Consider the following 12,596-nt stretch of genomic DNA (forward strand, 5'->3'; position numbering starts at 1 on the left):
ACAACATACCAATTTCTCATTCTTCAATCAAATGTCCATGGAGAGCAATGAAGGCAAACATTCTCCCTGAAAGAAATTGGCAGCCAGGGTACATAAACGTTCACGGGCGCTCTGCTGCTCTCTGCTCGGCTGCTCCCAGAACAGATCTGTTTCACTCTTCTTTATTTGATGTGGACACCCTTTGTTTGATTGCCTCTACTTGACATGCTGATATGATGAGTAATTTATTCTGCATTGTATTCTCTTGAGTTAAATGTTGATATGCATGTAGATAAAGCTTTTTTTAAATGTATTTCTCGACTGTAACAAAAAAGGGGTTAGGCTGTGGTTGCAGCCGCAACTGGAAACTGATTTCATTTAGATTAATTAGCGTAAATAGCTTAAGGCGTTGAAAATTGCATAATTTCTCTTATGAGAAGTACAACTTTTACTGATTGCATGAAGTTTAAATTGCTTCCTAAATCAAGCTTGAGGAACTTTGATAGTGGCATGGTACACAATGAGATGGCAGCCCTAGAACATTGAAAAGGAGAAAATAACAGTTCATCAATCACGTGTAGTTTGTGTAGCTGGGATGGATGTTACTACTTCTATATTACAGATGATCACAATATATATTAAATCCATGCCACGCCCCTAATATTACTGGATATACATGTAGCTGGAAATTCATTTGGAAATGACAGTTATACCATTATGATCCAACGGCTGGATTCAGAAGTCAAATGACTCATTTCTAGTAAAGATTGAATAAAACAATTGCAAAATGAACAATATACTATGGCTCTTGCGAAGAAACTCCATCATGACTCACTTAAAGAGGTTTATAAATACTGTGGAGGATTAGTAACTGGTAATGGAACAAATGATTAAGTTACGAAATGCCGTTTTTGTTCCTTATTTAATTGTTCCATTAGCAAGGCCATTATAGGTTTAAAAAAATGACTGTGAGCCAAGGGATGTGGGTCTTTTTCAGAGAAAATAATTATCTCAATTTCTTTAGGTTAACTCGTAAATGGAAAATCAGATATTCTCCGAGGTTTGAATGGTCAATTTGCAAGAAAATCACTCTAAATGTAAGAGAAAAAAACTTGAGTATGCTCCGTTTATAAAACGGCACAAAATTGCAAATAAAAATACAATCTCAGAATGTCACAAATTTAAAAGAAAAAACTCAAATTGTATACATCGCATAAATATTGCACTTCAAAATAGTACTAAAATAATGTAGTACTACACTACACGCTGTCATACTACAAGTGTAGTGAAAGATAATCAGGACAGAATCTTTTTCTCTTGTGGCAGTAAATGATTTTTCAGAGGTCTTGATAAACAGGCCTGCTGATGACTGCTTGATCAAAGTGGTGACAGTATGAGATGTGGTGAGGACGTCCTCTATAGACTGCAGTACCGTGTTACTTTACTATGCCATGAACTCATCAGAACAACAATAACACATCCGACATCATAACTCCAAACCAACCAGACGGCATACTCTGTTCATGCTACACACCACAGTAAACGCTCATGTTATCACTTACAACATTCATAAAGACAGCAATTACACACCAATCTGTTCGTTCTGTTGGTTGTGGATTTCTTTGTGCTCCGTTGGTGGAGGCTGCCACTGTTTATCTCTTCCTCCTTTCAGTCCTATATCAGGTTTGAATTCACCGTCTGGGGGCTGTGTCTGCCAGACACTGTCCGATAGAGCTTCTAAATAATTCACCATCCACTATCCATGTCCATATACCTTTATATAAACACTCTCTTTAGTTACCATAGGTACAGGTTTGGCCATGTTAGGCTGTCTCCCTTTCTTCCTTTACAGACTCTCAGAACATGCTGTGGATGGGATTTCACCAACAAAGGATGATCTCTAGATATGTGCCCTGTGTTCTTGTTTGCATGTCTTTTGTAAGGGACTTTCTTTTGTCCAAATACCTCATGCCTGCTGCCAATTTGTCTTAACAATAATGTTGTTACTGTAATCAGTTGGCATAGTATATTAATTTCCACGCACAGCGGGATGCCTTGTTATTTAAATGCACTGACGGGTGCATTACAAAAAAAAAAGAAAAAAAAAATATCAAGCATGTGCCAAAACTCTAAAACAAGAATTGTTTGCACATTTTCACAAGGCAATGCTGGCTTATTTTATTTTTGTTGTTGTTTGCTATACAGTCACAATAACAATGAATCAAACGCTTGTTAAAGGTGTGCTTATAAGCTGATGTCTGAGGCCTGTATTTATCAAACTGCTACAGGTACAATGTTGCCCTTAAGGCCCCTACACACCAGGCCGATATCGGCCGTCTTGCGTTGTTGGGCGAAAACGGGTTCCTTGTCGCCCAAAGTCAATTTGGTGTGTCCCGAACCCTCGGCCGTGACACGCCTTATTTGGCCTTTCACGGTCGAATCGGCCGGGTGTCGGACACAAGCTATCGGGCCAAGAAACCACTCTGATCAAATGAGAAGCGAAACGGAAGTGAGGGACGTAAACAAACGATTTAAAAAGGCACAGGACAGCAGCTAAACACCAGCAGGTGATACTTAAAGACATCAAACATAGCCCTTAAATGTCCTCTCTTACCTCCCACACATAGCAGGGACATCTCTGATATCGGCGGAAGCGTCCCCGGCTGTCCTCTGCTGAGAGCTCCGTGATTTGTTTGGTCAAGTCCGGTTTTTCATCTCATCGTAAATTTAGCAAGAAGTGGCCATTATTACATTGCTGACTCAATAAACTACACACCCGCCAGAACACTGCGATCATCAGATGCAGGTCTATTAACTGTGATTTTATAGTATGTCTGCACTTTATGTGCTCATTTCATCATTCATGTATTTTTATATTCTAAAACATGTTTTCGATGGACGAGAGTGAAAATGGAACGCACACGCTATTTGTTGTTTGTTTATATCAGTCTGTTCTTCTTCTCTGTCTTCCGGTTGTTGCCTATTTTGAATGACGAATACACACTACCGCCGCCTGCTGGTAAGGAGAGTTATTGCCACTCACGCATGCGCAGTTCGTACGTGCTCGGCTGAAGTCTTTGCGGTGATTTCCAGTGCGACACACGGCCAAGACGCAGGAGAACTCGTCGATGGAACTGTCGGTGTCGGGTGTCGGCGAGTTCTCTGGTGACTGCCTGGTGTGTCAGGGCCTTAATAAGTGTAAGATAAAAGCAGCTCTGAGACTGCACTTTACATTAACGTGAGCATGCCAACGTGTTCACAAAGGTGCTAACACTAACTTTAAGCAGTTATGTTAATCATGTTCCTACAGTAGTTTAGCATGCTTACATGAGCTTATTATTAAGTGTAACTAACTATAAATTCATTATTACTTTTTACATTAGTCTGATGATGGCTAATTCAAAAATTGAGTAATCACCCAAGTTATAACAATTTATCTTGTGATGTGCCCGCTGAAATGCCAGTGTTTGTTTGATGCATCCATCCACCCCACCTCCTTCATTACATGAACAGTCTTCATCCTTATTTACATGACTATACCCTAAAAACCATCAGAAGTGTTTTACTGTGGAATTAAGGGCTACTGACCGAGGCTATTTGATGACTTTGGAGTGAGATTGTGTTTTTTTAACAGCACTCGTTCTTTAAGCCTTGTACATAAATAGAGCCAAAAGGGTGTTGAGAGGCCCAAATCCAAGTTATGAGAGCAATCAAAGGGTAATGTAAAACTCAAGCTGCTGGAGAAGTGGCTGTGAATAATACACACGCTGGTCTTTCTGTTAAACAGGTTATTTATTATTTAACAAGAGCCATTTGGTCACAATACTCATAATCATCCAACTATGGAGGCTTAAAATGGAACATTGTTTAATCAGACACACACAGGCATAGGCTCAGAGAGAGATATTCATCAACCACCCCATGCACACACACCATTTGTGACAATGACGAATATTACTAGTTACTCACAAGCAGCCACAGGTATGAATTCCACACCAAGCTCAATCTGCTTTCCGCCAGTACGCTGGCGCTAAGCCGAGGAAAAAGGGAACGGTTATTTTAGTTCTGGCCCGCTCTAAACAGGGAGGCAGAGCGACGACTGCAGCAGGAGAGGCCGATATGAATAAAGAAAAGATGGAAAAGGTCAGAGCCTGCATTCATCTTTTCAGCGCAGCGTTTGCTCGCAGCGTCACCTTTTCCAGCTTTTATTCCTCTGCGTCCTTGGCCTTTTCCCCGTCTCTGGGGTAAATAAATGGAATTGTGCCACGCGGTGCAGCTCAGCACTGAGGACATATTATCATCCGCTGCTTTCACTTACGCAGAACCATTGTCACTCATTACACGCATCCATTGACAATACTGTTTATCCAGCACAATTCAAATGCTGCGGATTTCAAAAGACTGTACGTGATGCAAATAAAGGTTATTTAGAACGAATTAAACGGAGCATATGAACTGCATGCCGATACGAGTGGGGGATTATATCAGGTTACCCTTGTAAGTGATGTCTGTAATGGGTGGGAGAGGTTAGTAATAATTCACCAAACAAGTCATTACTGAGGCTCTGTTTCATTTCCTCATGGGAGAGCTGCTCCCTGAGTCATCATGGTGTCTCGGCCCATCCTCCCCTCCACCTCACCCACTCAGGATTACTGCAGCTCTGGATGGGCTGCTGAGAGGATCATTTCTCCCACTCACTCTTTTGCTTTATCTACAGCATCTACCGGCACATCTGGATTCAGGGGCTTTCTAGGGAGTACTTAGAAACTAAAATCATTCACCGCATGGCAAACACCTGCCGGCACTGCTTGCGTGTACAAGCATCATCAATGTAGCATTTATGTTTGTGTGTGTGTGTGTGATTGTAAGATCTCTCACGGCAGAGCTGATTTGGAGTGCCAATTAAAAGGTTTTTTGCACATTGAAGGTTAATAAACTATATTTGTCCTCGATTAGGGTGGCAGTTTAAAAAAAATAGGGGTTCAAGTGTAAACGTTGTTTATTGAAACAAAACAAAACTACAACTGCTGCCAGACGGTTTATCCTCTAACATTTTATCCACAAATAGGACATTTGTGCAAAACTGCTCAACTTAGCATTTAAATAAGATATTGACCTTTGACTGAAACCAGTATAATAAGTTCCTTTTTGCAGTACGGGAGTGCATTTATAGAAGACTGAGAATAGAAACTGCAGTCAGGTAGTGTAGATAGATGCTGTATGTTTGCTGATGAAAGAATAGGGTGTGTGTGTGTGATGTGTGTGTGTTCTCTGCAGTCAGCACGGCAGATGGTTTTGTGTTGAGGGTGTGTTGGCCGCAGCAGCTGCTCTTGTTGCAGCCTCTCTCCATTTTTCTCACTTGCACTCGCATCAACACACACGGCCCTCCTGAAAAGTATACCGGGATCACCTGACGGAACTAGACCCTGATCTGCTCCATTATTCATGAGCTGACCGAGAGCGGCTACATGACCAGCCTAATATGCTGTAAATTCCTAACACACAGCGCTCTCCAGGCATCCACAACACGCAGCAAAAATGACACTTTGTCATACTAAAAACACCACGAGACCTATGACATCATTCGCATGTGAGGGGAGAGTGAAGTGGAGAAATGCAAAAATTAAGTGTTTTCACCCCTCCCCCCACCCCTCTTTGTCTCTCTCTCCCCCCTCCCCTTCTCCTCTGAGGAAGAACTTCAAAGAAGCTCTGAAGTCAGTGGGATAGAGGAAGGAGAGACACACACACACACACACACACACACACACACACACACACACACACACACACACACACACACACACACACACACACACACACACACACACACACACACACACACACACACACACACACACACACACACACACACACACACACACACACACACACACACACACACACACACACACACACACACACACACACACACACACACACACACACACACACACACACACACACACACACACACACACACACACACACACACACACACACTACACACACACACACACACACACACACACACACACACACACACACACACACACACACACACACACACACACACACACACACACACACACACACACACACACACACACACACACACACAGCCCTTTGAGCAGCAACTGGGTGACAGCTTCAAACGGCCCGCCTCTGAAAGTGCACGGCCTGTCCTCATGACTGTATTGACTTCAATAATGCAGTTTAATGTGCCTGTTTTATAACATATGCCAACACACACAACATGCACAAGCACACACACTCCAGATGTGATGGAGCGCACTGATTTGAATGGATTGTAAAGCTAATGTTTAATTTAGTAATATTAGATCCGAGGAAGATATTGAATAAAACATTGTCTTACTTAACAATTATCAGCAAGTGAAGGACAAAGTTCTTAAGAAACAGCCTCAAAACCCACAAAAAAATAAAAGTTGGGTTGAATTATTCAGTTTTGAGTCCTTGATGTACATTTGATCTAATGTTGTTCTGCTTCTTGATGAGGATGAATCTGGGGCTAAGCTCCCTTTGATCAGGAGATGAAGCAGATGTTCTCTTGATCTTCCAAGTTGCTTAAATGCTCTCCGCAGCAGGAGGCTGACCTCAAACCTAAAGTTACATTATACACACACGCAGAATCTAAATCCAAACTATTGAAAGAATAACTAAATCCCCTCTGAGTGTCGAGTGGGATTTCAAAAAGGAGAATAAAGGCTCTATACAGAGAAGAAGAGGCTTGTCTTTGCATATTTGTCCCCATACAGGAGATTCACAGCCTGATGTAGAGATGACTCGTTCTCAGCAGGGGCTTTCAAAACCGTGACACACACCTCCCCTGGGGGTCTGAGGCAAAGACACACACACCTACACTTTCTTATCATATATAGCTGCAACAATGATTGATAAGTGGCAGAAAATGCCACTTTCAGCCTCAAATGCTTTTTTCCTGCATTTTTTGTTTTGCATCACTTTACATGACATTACATTACATGTCACTTGTTAGACGCTTTTATCCAAAGCGACTTACATACTCAATACTGTGGGCAATCCCCACAGGAGCAATTTGGGGTGAAGTGTCTTGCCCAGGGACACAACGACATGCTGACTGCAGTGGGGTTTGAACCTGTGACCTCCTAATACGAACACCAACGCACAACCCACTGCACCACACGCCTCCCACCTTTACGTGAATATCTTTGCAATACAAGACTCTTCAAGACATAAACTTGGACTTTTACAAATTTGGAATGGACACGTTCCACGTTCTATATTCTGACATTTCATAGACAAAACACTTTTTTGACTGATCTAAAAAAATCAAAAGAAATCTGCAGAATACTGATTTCCACTGCGTATAAATTATTCATAAATGTGCTTTAAAATGATAGAAGACACCCTATACAACTAGAACTTGCCTGAGAATCATCAAATGTTGAGGTTTTAAAGTAAACTATGGGAACATTAGGAGTTGCTAATAGCTTACGGTGCCAACTTTACAAAAAGGGGCTCAAGTTGTCCCACAGGAAATGACTGATTTGATGGAAACATTGTACTTCCTGTAGATGCTGTGAGCTAGCTTTGAAGCACAGGGATGCACATTGCAGAATAGAACAAGATACAAACCTCCCACAATGTTGAGAGAAATGCTTCATCACGCAATGGAAATACAAAAGAAACCAGCTCACATGATGATACATATGCGAAATATGGGATAAAACATCAAAAGTAAACTCCAGGAAGAGTCAGAGAGAGAGAGAGAGAGAGAGAGAGAGAGAGAGAGAGAGAGAGAGAGAGAGAGAGAGAGAGAGAGAGAGAGAGAGAGAGAGAGAGAGAGAGTCAGGCCCCGGCTCCACGAGGACAAATACGGCAAAACGCATCGGAGTAACGCAAATGCAACCGCAAAAAACCTTCCGTCCCCACGCAATATACACCGGATTGTGTCAAGCTCCACGAGACGGCTCCGTTTACATCCAAACGCTGGAAAAGCTGCAGTACATATGCCAAACCTGTACGTGGCGCTGTAACTTCCTCCACAAAAGCAGCAACTTCCTTCACAAAAGCAGCGAAGAAGAATGGTTGTCATGGCTGCACTTCTGTGTATTCTCCGCGGTGGGGGCCGACAGAACCGGGCAGAGTTTTTCGCCGGTCAGCGTGTGTTAAAGTTTAAATCTTCCGGACAAAATTATAAAAGTGCCGGTCAAAGGTCTTCATTGTTATTTATTGAGCTTTAAAACAAATGAATAACGACGATATAATGATATATAATCATCAAATACATCTCTTTTTCCTCTCTTCTGACAGCGTCAGTGTCTGTCTCATGCAGCAGCTGATCCTGTAATGAGTGACCCGACAGTAAAAATGAACATATTTATAACTAGTTTAGGTAGTTTGAGAGGTAATTAAAATAGCTAAGGGTGATGATCTGACTTGAAGTGTGTGTTTTGCTCCCGCTGCATCACAGCGGCAGGAGCTGCGTGTCTCCGTCCTGTCAGATTAGACTTCACTCGCGTTTATGTCCATATCGAGATAAAGATAAATAATCTGAATTCAAGGAGGAGCTCCTGTAGATGTTGCACAAAGAACTGTAGCATGGTCAGTAGCGACTGGAGCACGATAGCAACCCTGCGGGGGAGAGGCGGGGCTATGAAAACGAATGACCGTATAGGCGACTCCACGGCCCCGTTGGACGCCCCAGAGCGCTCCGTTCCCAGATCTATCCACCTTTGGACCCGTTGTCGTTTGCGGGGTCTGTTTCTACGTTTCCCTTACGGCGTCGTCGAGCTTAGAGGGCTATACGCATGAGAAATATGCGGATTCAACCCGTTTTCGTCCTCGTGGAGCCGGGGCCTCAGAGAGAGAGAGAGAGAGAGAGAGAGAGAGAGAGAGAGAGAGAGAGAGTACCCGTTCTGTTTCAGTGTCTGTTTTCAAAGAAGGAGGATTAAAAATGGATGCGCTTTAACATGGGAAGAATAGCTTTCTATTTTGTCAGCCTGAGCGCTGTGACACGCTGCAAAGATGCTGAGGTAGGAGGGATATTCTTACAGGGATAAATCATTTCAGGTAACCCAAGTGCTGCGTTCTGCCTGTGAGAGGGCGGCTGCAGGTTCTGAGGACGGCAACAAACACCAAGAACAACAGCACATAGTCGGAAACAGACCGCCGACAGCACGAGTATGCTGGGTATCCATCTCATTTAGACCAGGGTCTTATAGTAGCTTCTCATCATTCTTCAAGAGTGTTGGAGGTTAGAGAATCTGGATATCTCCAGCTGTGACTGGTACCATCTGTAATATGAGGCTATATTCTAAAATGACAGTCCAGTCACCTTTTTGTACCAATACAACTGTACCTATGGGAAAACAGCGTTTGTTGATGGATCTGAGATCATTTACAGCTTGTCATTGTCCCAACCTTCAATAACAAATACACTGACCCATAAGAAAAATACAGTGCTACCAAATTGTGAGAAAAAAGATAACGCTGTGGTCCTTTTTAATATGATTCCAAATATATTTGTAATAAATGTAACATTTTCCACGTTCGATCTCTGATCACCGTGATTTGCTTCGAAAACGACACCAAACACAGCTCCCCAGAAAGATGCTCCACATCCCCTCCATCCAAATGATGCAGCAAAATAACTCAGCTCTAGCAAGAAATACTCCCTCAGTGCATTTGGATCTGAAACAGACTGACAAGTTTATTGAATAAAAAAAGAATGATAATTAAAAAAACCTCCTGCAGTGATGCCATACAGCCCGGCTACACCAGTCCTCACCCGCCAACTCATGTGCACTTTCTGGCTGATTTTCGTTCAAAGCCCAGTCTACTTGGCTGACTTTCTCTGGAGAAGCAGAGACGCCCCTGCTGTGCTCTCACATTGCAGCAATATATTTTTGGAATTGGCTCTTTTTCCTCAAAGAATAACAATCCTGAGATCAAGGAAAGATGTGAAGGAGAGTTCATAGGCAAATCTGAGGAAAAGAAAACAGCAATGGCTGATGTTTTTCTTTGTTTTCAGGCAACTTTATGTATATCACAAAGAAAATGTGTACGTCAAATCTCAATGTGATACAATTCAATCAAGGATTCTTATCCAAAATATGTTCATACTTGTTGCGGCTGTATGTGTTCCTTTAAGAAGGATGTTTTCAAATGGTGTACTTTTATTTAAATGCTGCTCCTAAAAAGAATTGTGAGACGGTATCATTTTTTCTTTTCTTTGGTTAAGCATAGTTCAGTTCTGTGCTAAAAAGAGATAAAAAGGGAAGTATTGAAGCACCTTTCTTTAGCACTGAGAGAATTCCAGCAGCTCCTAACACGGCTGTCACTTAGTACTTCGGGTCATTTCACTTAAGAACCTTTCTAAGCAAAAAAAAAGACTACTCCACCGCAGCCATATCGGGTTATTGAAAACACTTGAGCCTAGGAAAAACTACCACTCCATCTTTCCTCTTCCCCGTCGTTCAACTGTCCTTCTCCCCACCCCCCACAAGGCTCTCCGCGGCTTCGCCCTTCAGGAGAGCAGAAGAAGGAGGAAGTAGGACAGGAGGAGGAGCAGCGTGTGTCTGCTGGGGGGGGGGGCAGAGGAGAGGCGAGCGCAGGGATGGCCAGCGCTGACAGAGGCTGCATGTGGCGGAGAGGGACAGCCAGGAGACACATTGCGATGCTGCAAAGTGGTGGAGGCGGAGGTGGGGGTATATCACTAGTGTTCACCCAGGAACAATGAGAATGTGAAGCTGGCAGGAGACAGATACTTTGTGGAGACAGACGGCAGAGGGAGATAGAGGGAGATGAGTGACGTTCCTCCCACACCTCTATGAGCGGCCACGTCCTAATACAAGCTAATCCCTCTATCAGCCTCTTACCTCACCTGGGCCTCTCGCGCCAATGCAAGCTCTACACTGACAAAATGGAAGGCTGCTTTCCAAGATACACACAGGAATTGTTATCTTCACCAGAGCCCATGCAGCTGAGCCTTTGGTCAGCACTGTCTCTGTCACTCACTCAGCTCCTGCTGACTTTTCCTTTTTAGCCGAGCAGCATGTCACAAACCGAGCACTGATTACTGATTCACGGGGTGTTCATGAAGACCGAGCCAAACAATCATTTGCTATGTCGACATGGACTGCATTTGGGATCTGTGCGTGTTGTCGCACAGCTGGGCTTTTATCGTCTTGGATTTTGCAGCAGCATGATGGGAGTTTTGCTTATAATTAGGGAGGGCACTGTTTACATTATGGATTCAATCTCAATGAATTATTTGTGCTGTTTATAAATTGTCAGAAAATAATGGAAAATATCCTTTGCCAAAACCCAAGGTGACAATTGCACACAACTGGTTGTCTAACCAACAGTCCAAATTAAGATACATTTTCAAAAAACCCACAGCTGACATCTTCATACGGCTTGTTTTATTAAACCAACAGCCTCAAATCCGAAAATATTCAGTTTACAATCACATAAAACAGCAATTCCTTTGTAAAGCTGAAATCATTGCATGTTTGGCATTTCTGAATAAGACTTCAAAATGTGTTGCTTTTCAAAACCGTTTGTGATAAATCTTCTGTAGATTCACAAATGGATTTAGGACTAATAGGTTCAACATTTGCCATCACAAACAATATTTCCATTGAGGAGACATGTTCACAAGCACTCAGCTCCTCTCTAATGAAATAAATAAATATGATCCCTATAGAGATTTACCGTGTGTAATGAACCTCCATCTTCTTACTGCTGCTACACTTTGCATTAACATTTGTTCTGATGTTGGTAATAGAGAGATATTACAAAGACATGGAAGGACTGTAAAAGCCACAGCAGCACAATAGTTTAAATAAAGCTCATACTGAATCTCCTCAATGTTATTTCCATGCTTATGTGTTTTTTTAATTAAAATCTATTATTCCTTAATAAGATCTGCCATTCTTTGGTGCATATTTCAATTAATATGACACCTGTCAATTCATAATTCGTCCCGTAGAGTTGTTTTTTTGAATTATCTACATTAATAATGACACAGGGTAACGTTATAGCACTTAGCCTAGATTGATAACGTGGGTTAGGGTTAAACACAGTTTTTGTATTTACTCACTTTTCACGATCACTTGTGAAGTGTTCAATGCAAATATTGCTCAAATTCTAATTATTTTAGAGAATGTTATTCTAATAATCTACATCAACTCTCCAACTCATAGTTTCATATAAGTGTGATGTGAATGAACATATGCCGTGTGTAAAACGCTGGGTGACCCCACAAACGCAAGAACCGAGTGAAAGCGGTTTAACCAACACAATACGCACTTCAATTCACCCCAACAGCAACAGCATTAGAACAGTGACGATGATATTAAAGGTCCCGCAGCCAGGACAGAGAGGGGATATAAAGAAACAGCGACAGTGTAGCGACGGAAATCGACGAGTTTATAAAAAAACAGCACCATCTGCAAAGCGAGGAGAGGCTGCCCAGCAAAAACACGGTCTCCGTACAACACAGCAATGTAGTACTCAAGTGTCCCTACAAAAAGGGGTAATAAACTAACCATAAGGGGGAATTACGTTGCACTAACGGAACAAGAAGCTAACGTAAACAACGCCTTAATGCGCTC

At 42.4% G+C, this 12,596-nt stretch overlaps 1 protein-coding gene across 1 annotated transcript in view; it reads right to left on the reverse strand.

The window, feature by feature from the left end:
- The window catches only part of srrm3 (serine/arginine repetitive matrix 3), a 79,912-nt gene that overhangs the window by 67,109 nt on the left and 207 nt on the right, over positions 1-12,596 (reverse strand). The gene's annotated exons all lie outside the window — the stretch shown is intronic.

This window comes from Trematomus bernacchii, unplaced genomic scaffold, assembly GCF_902827165.1.
Source record: "Trematomus bernacchii unplaced genomic scaffold, fTreBer1.1, whole genome shotgun sequence".
NCBI classification, from domain to species: Eukaryota; Metazoa; Chordata; class Actinopteri; order Perciformes; family Nototheniidae; genus Trematomus; species Trematomus bernacchii.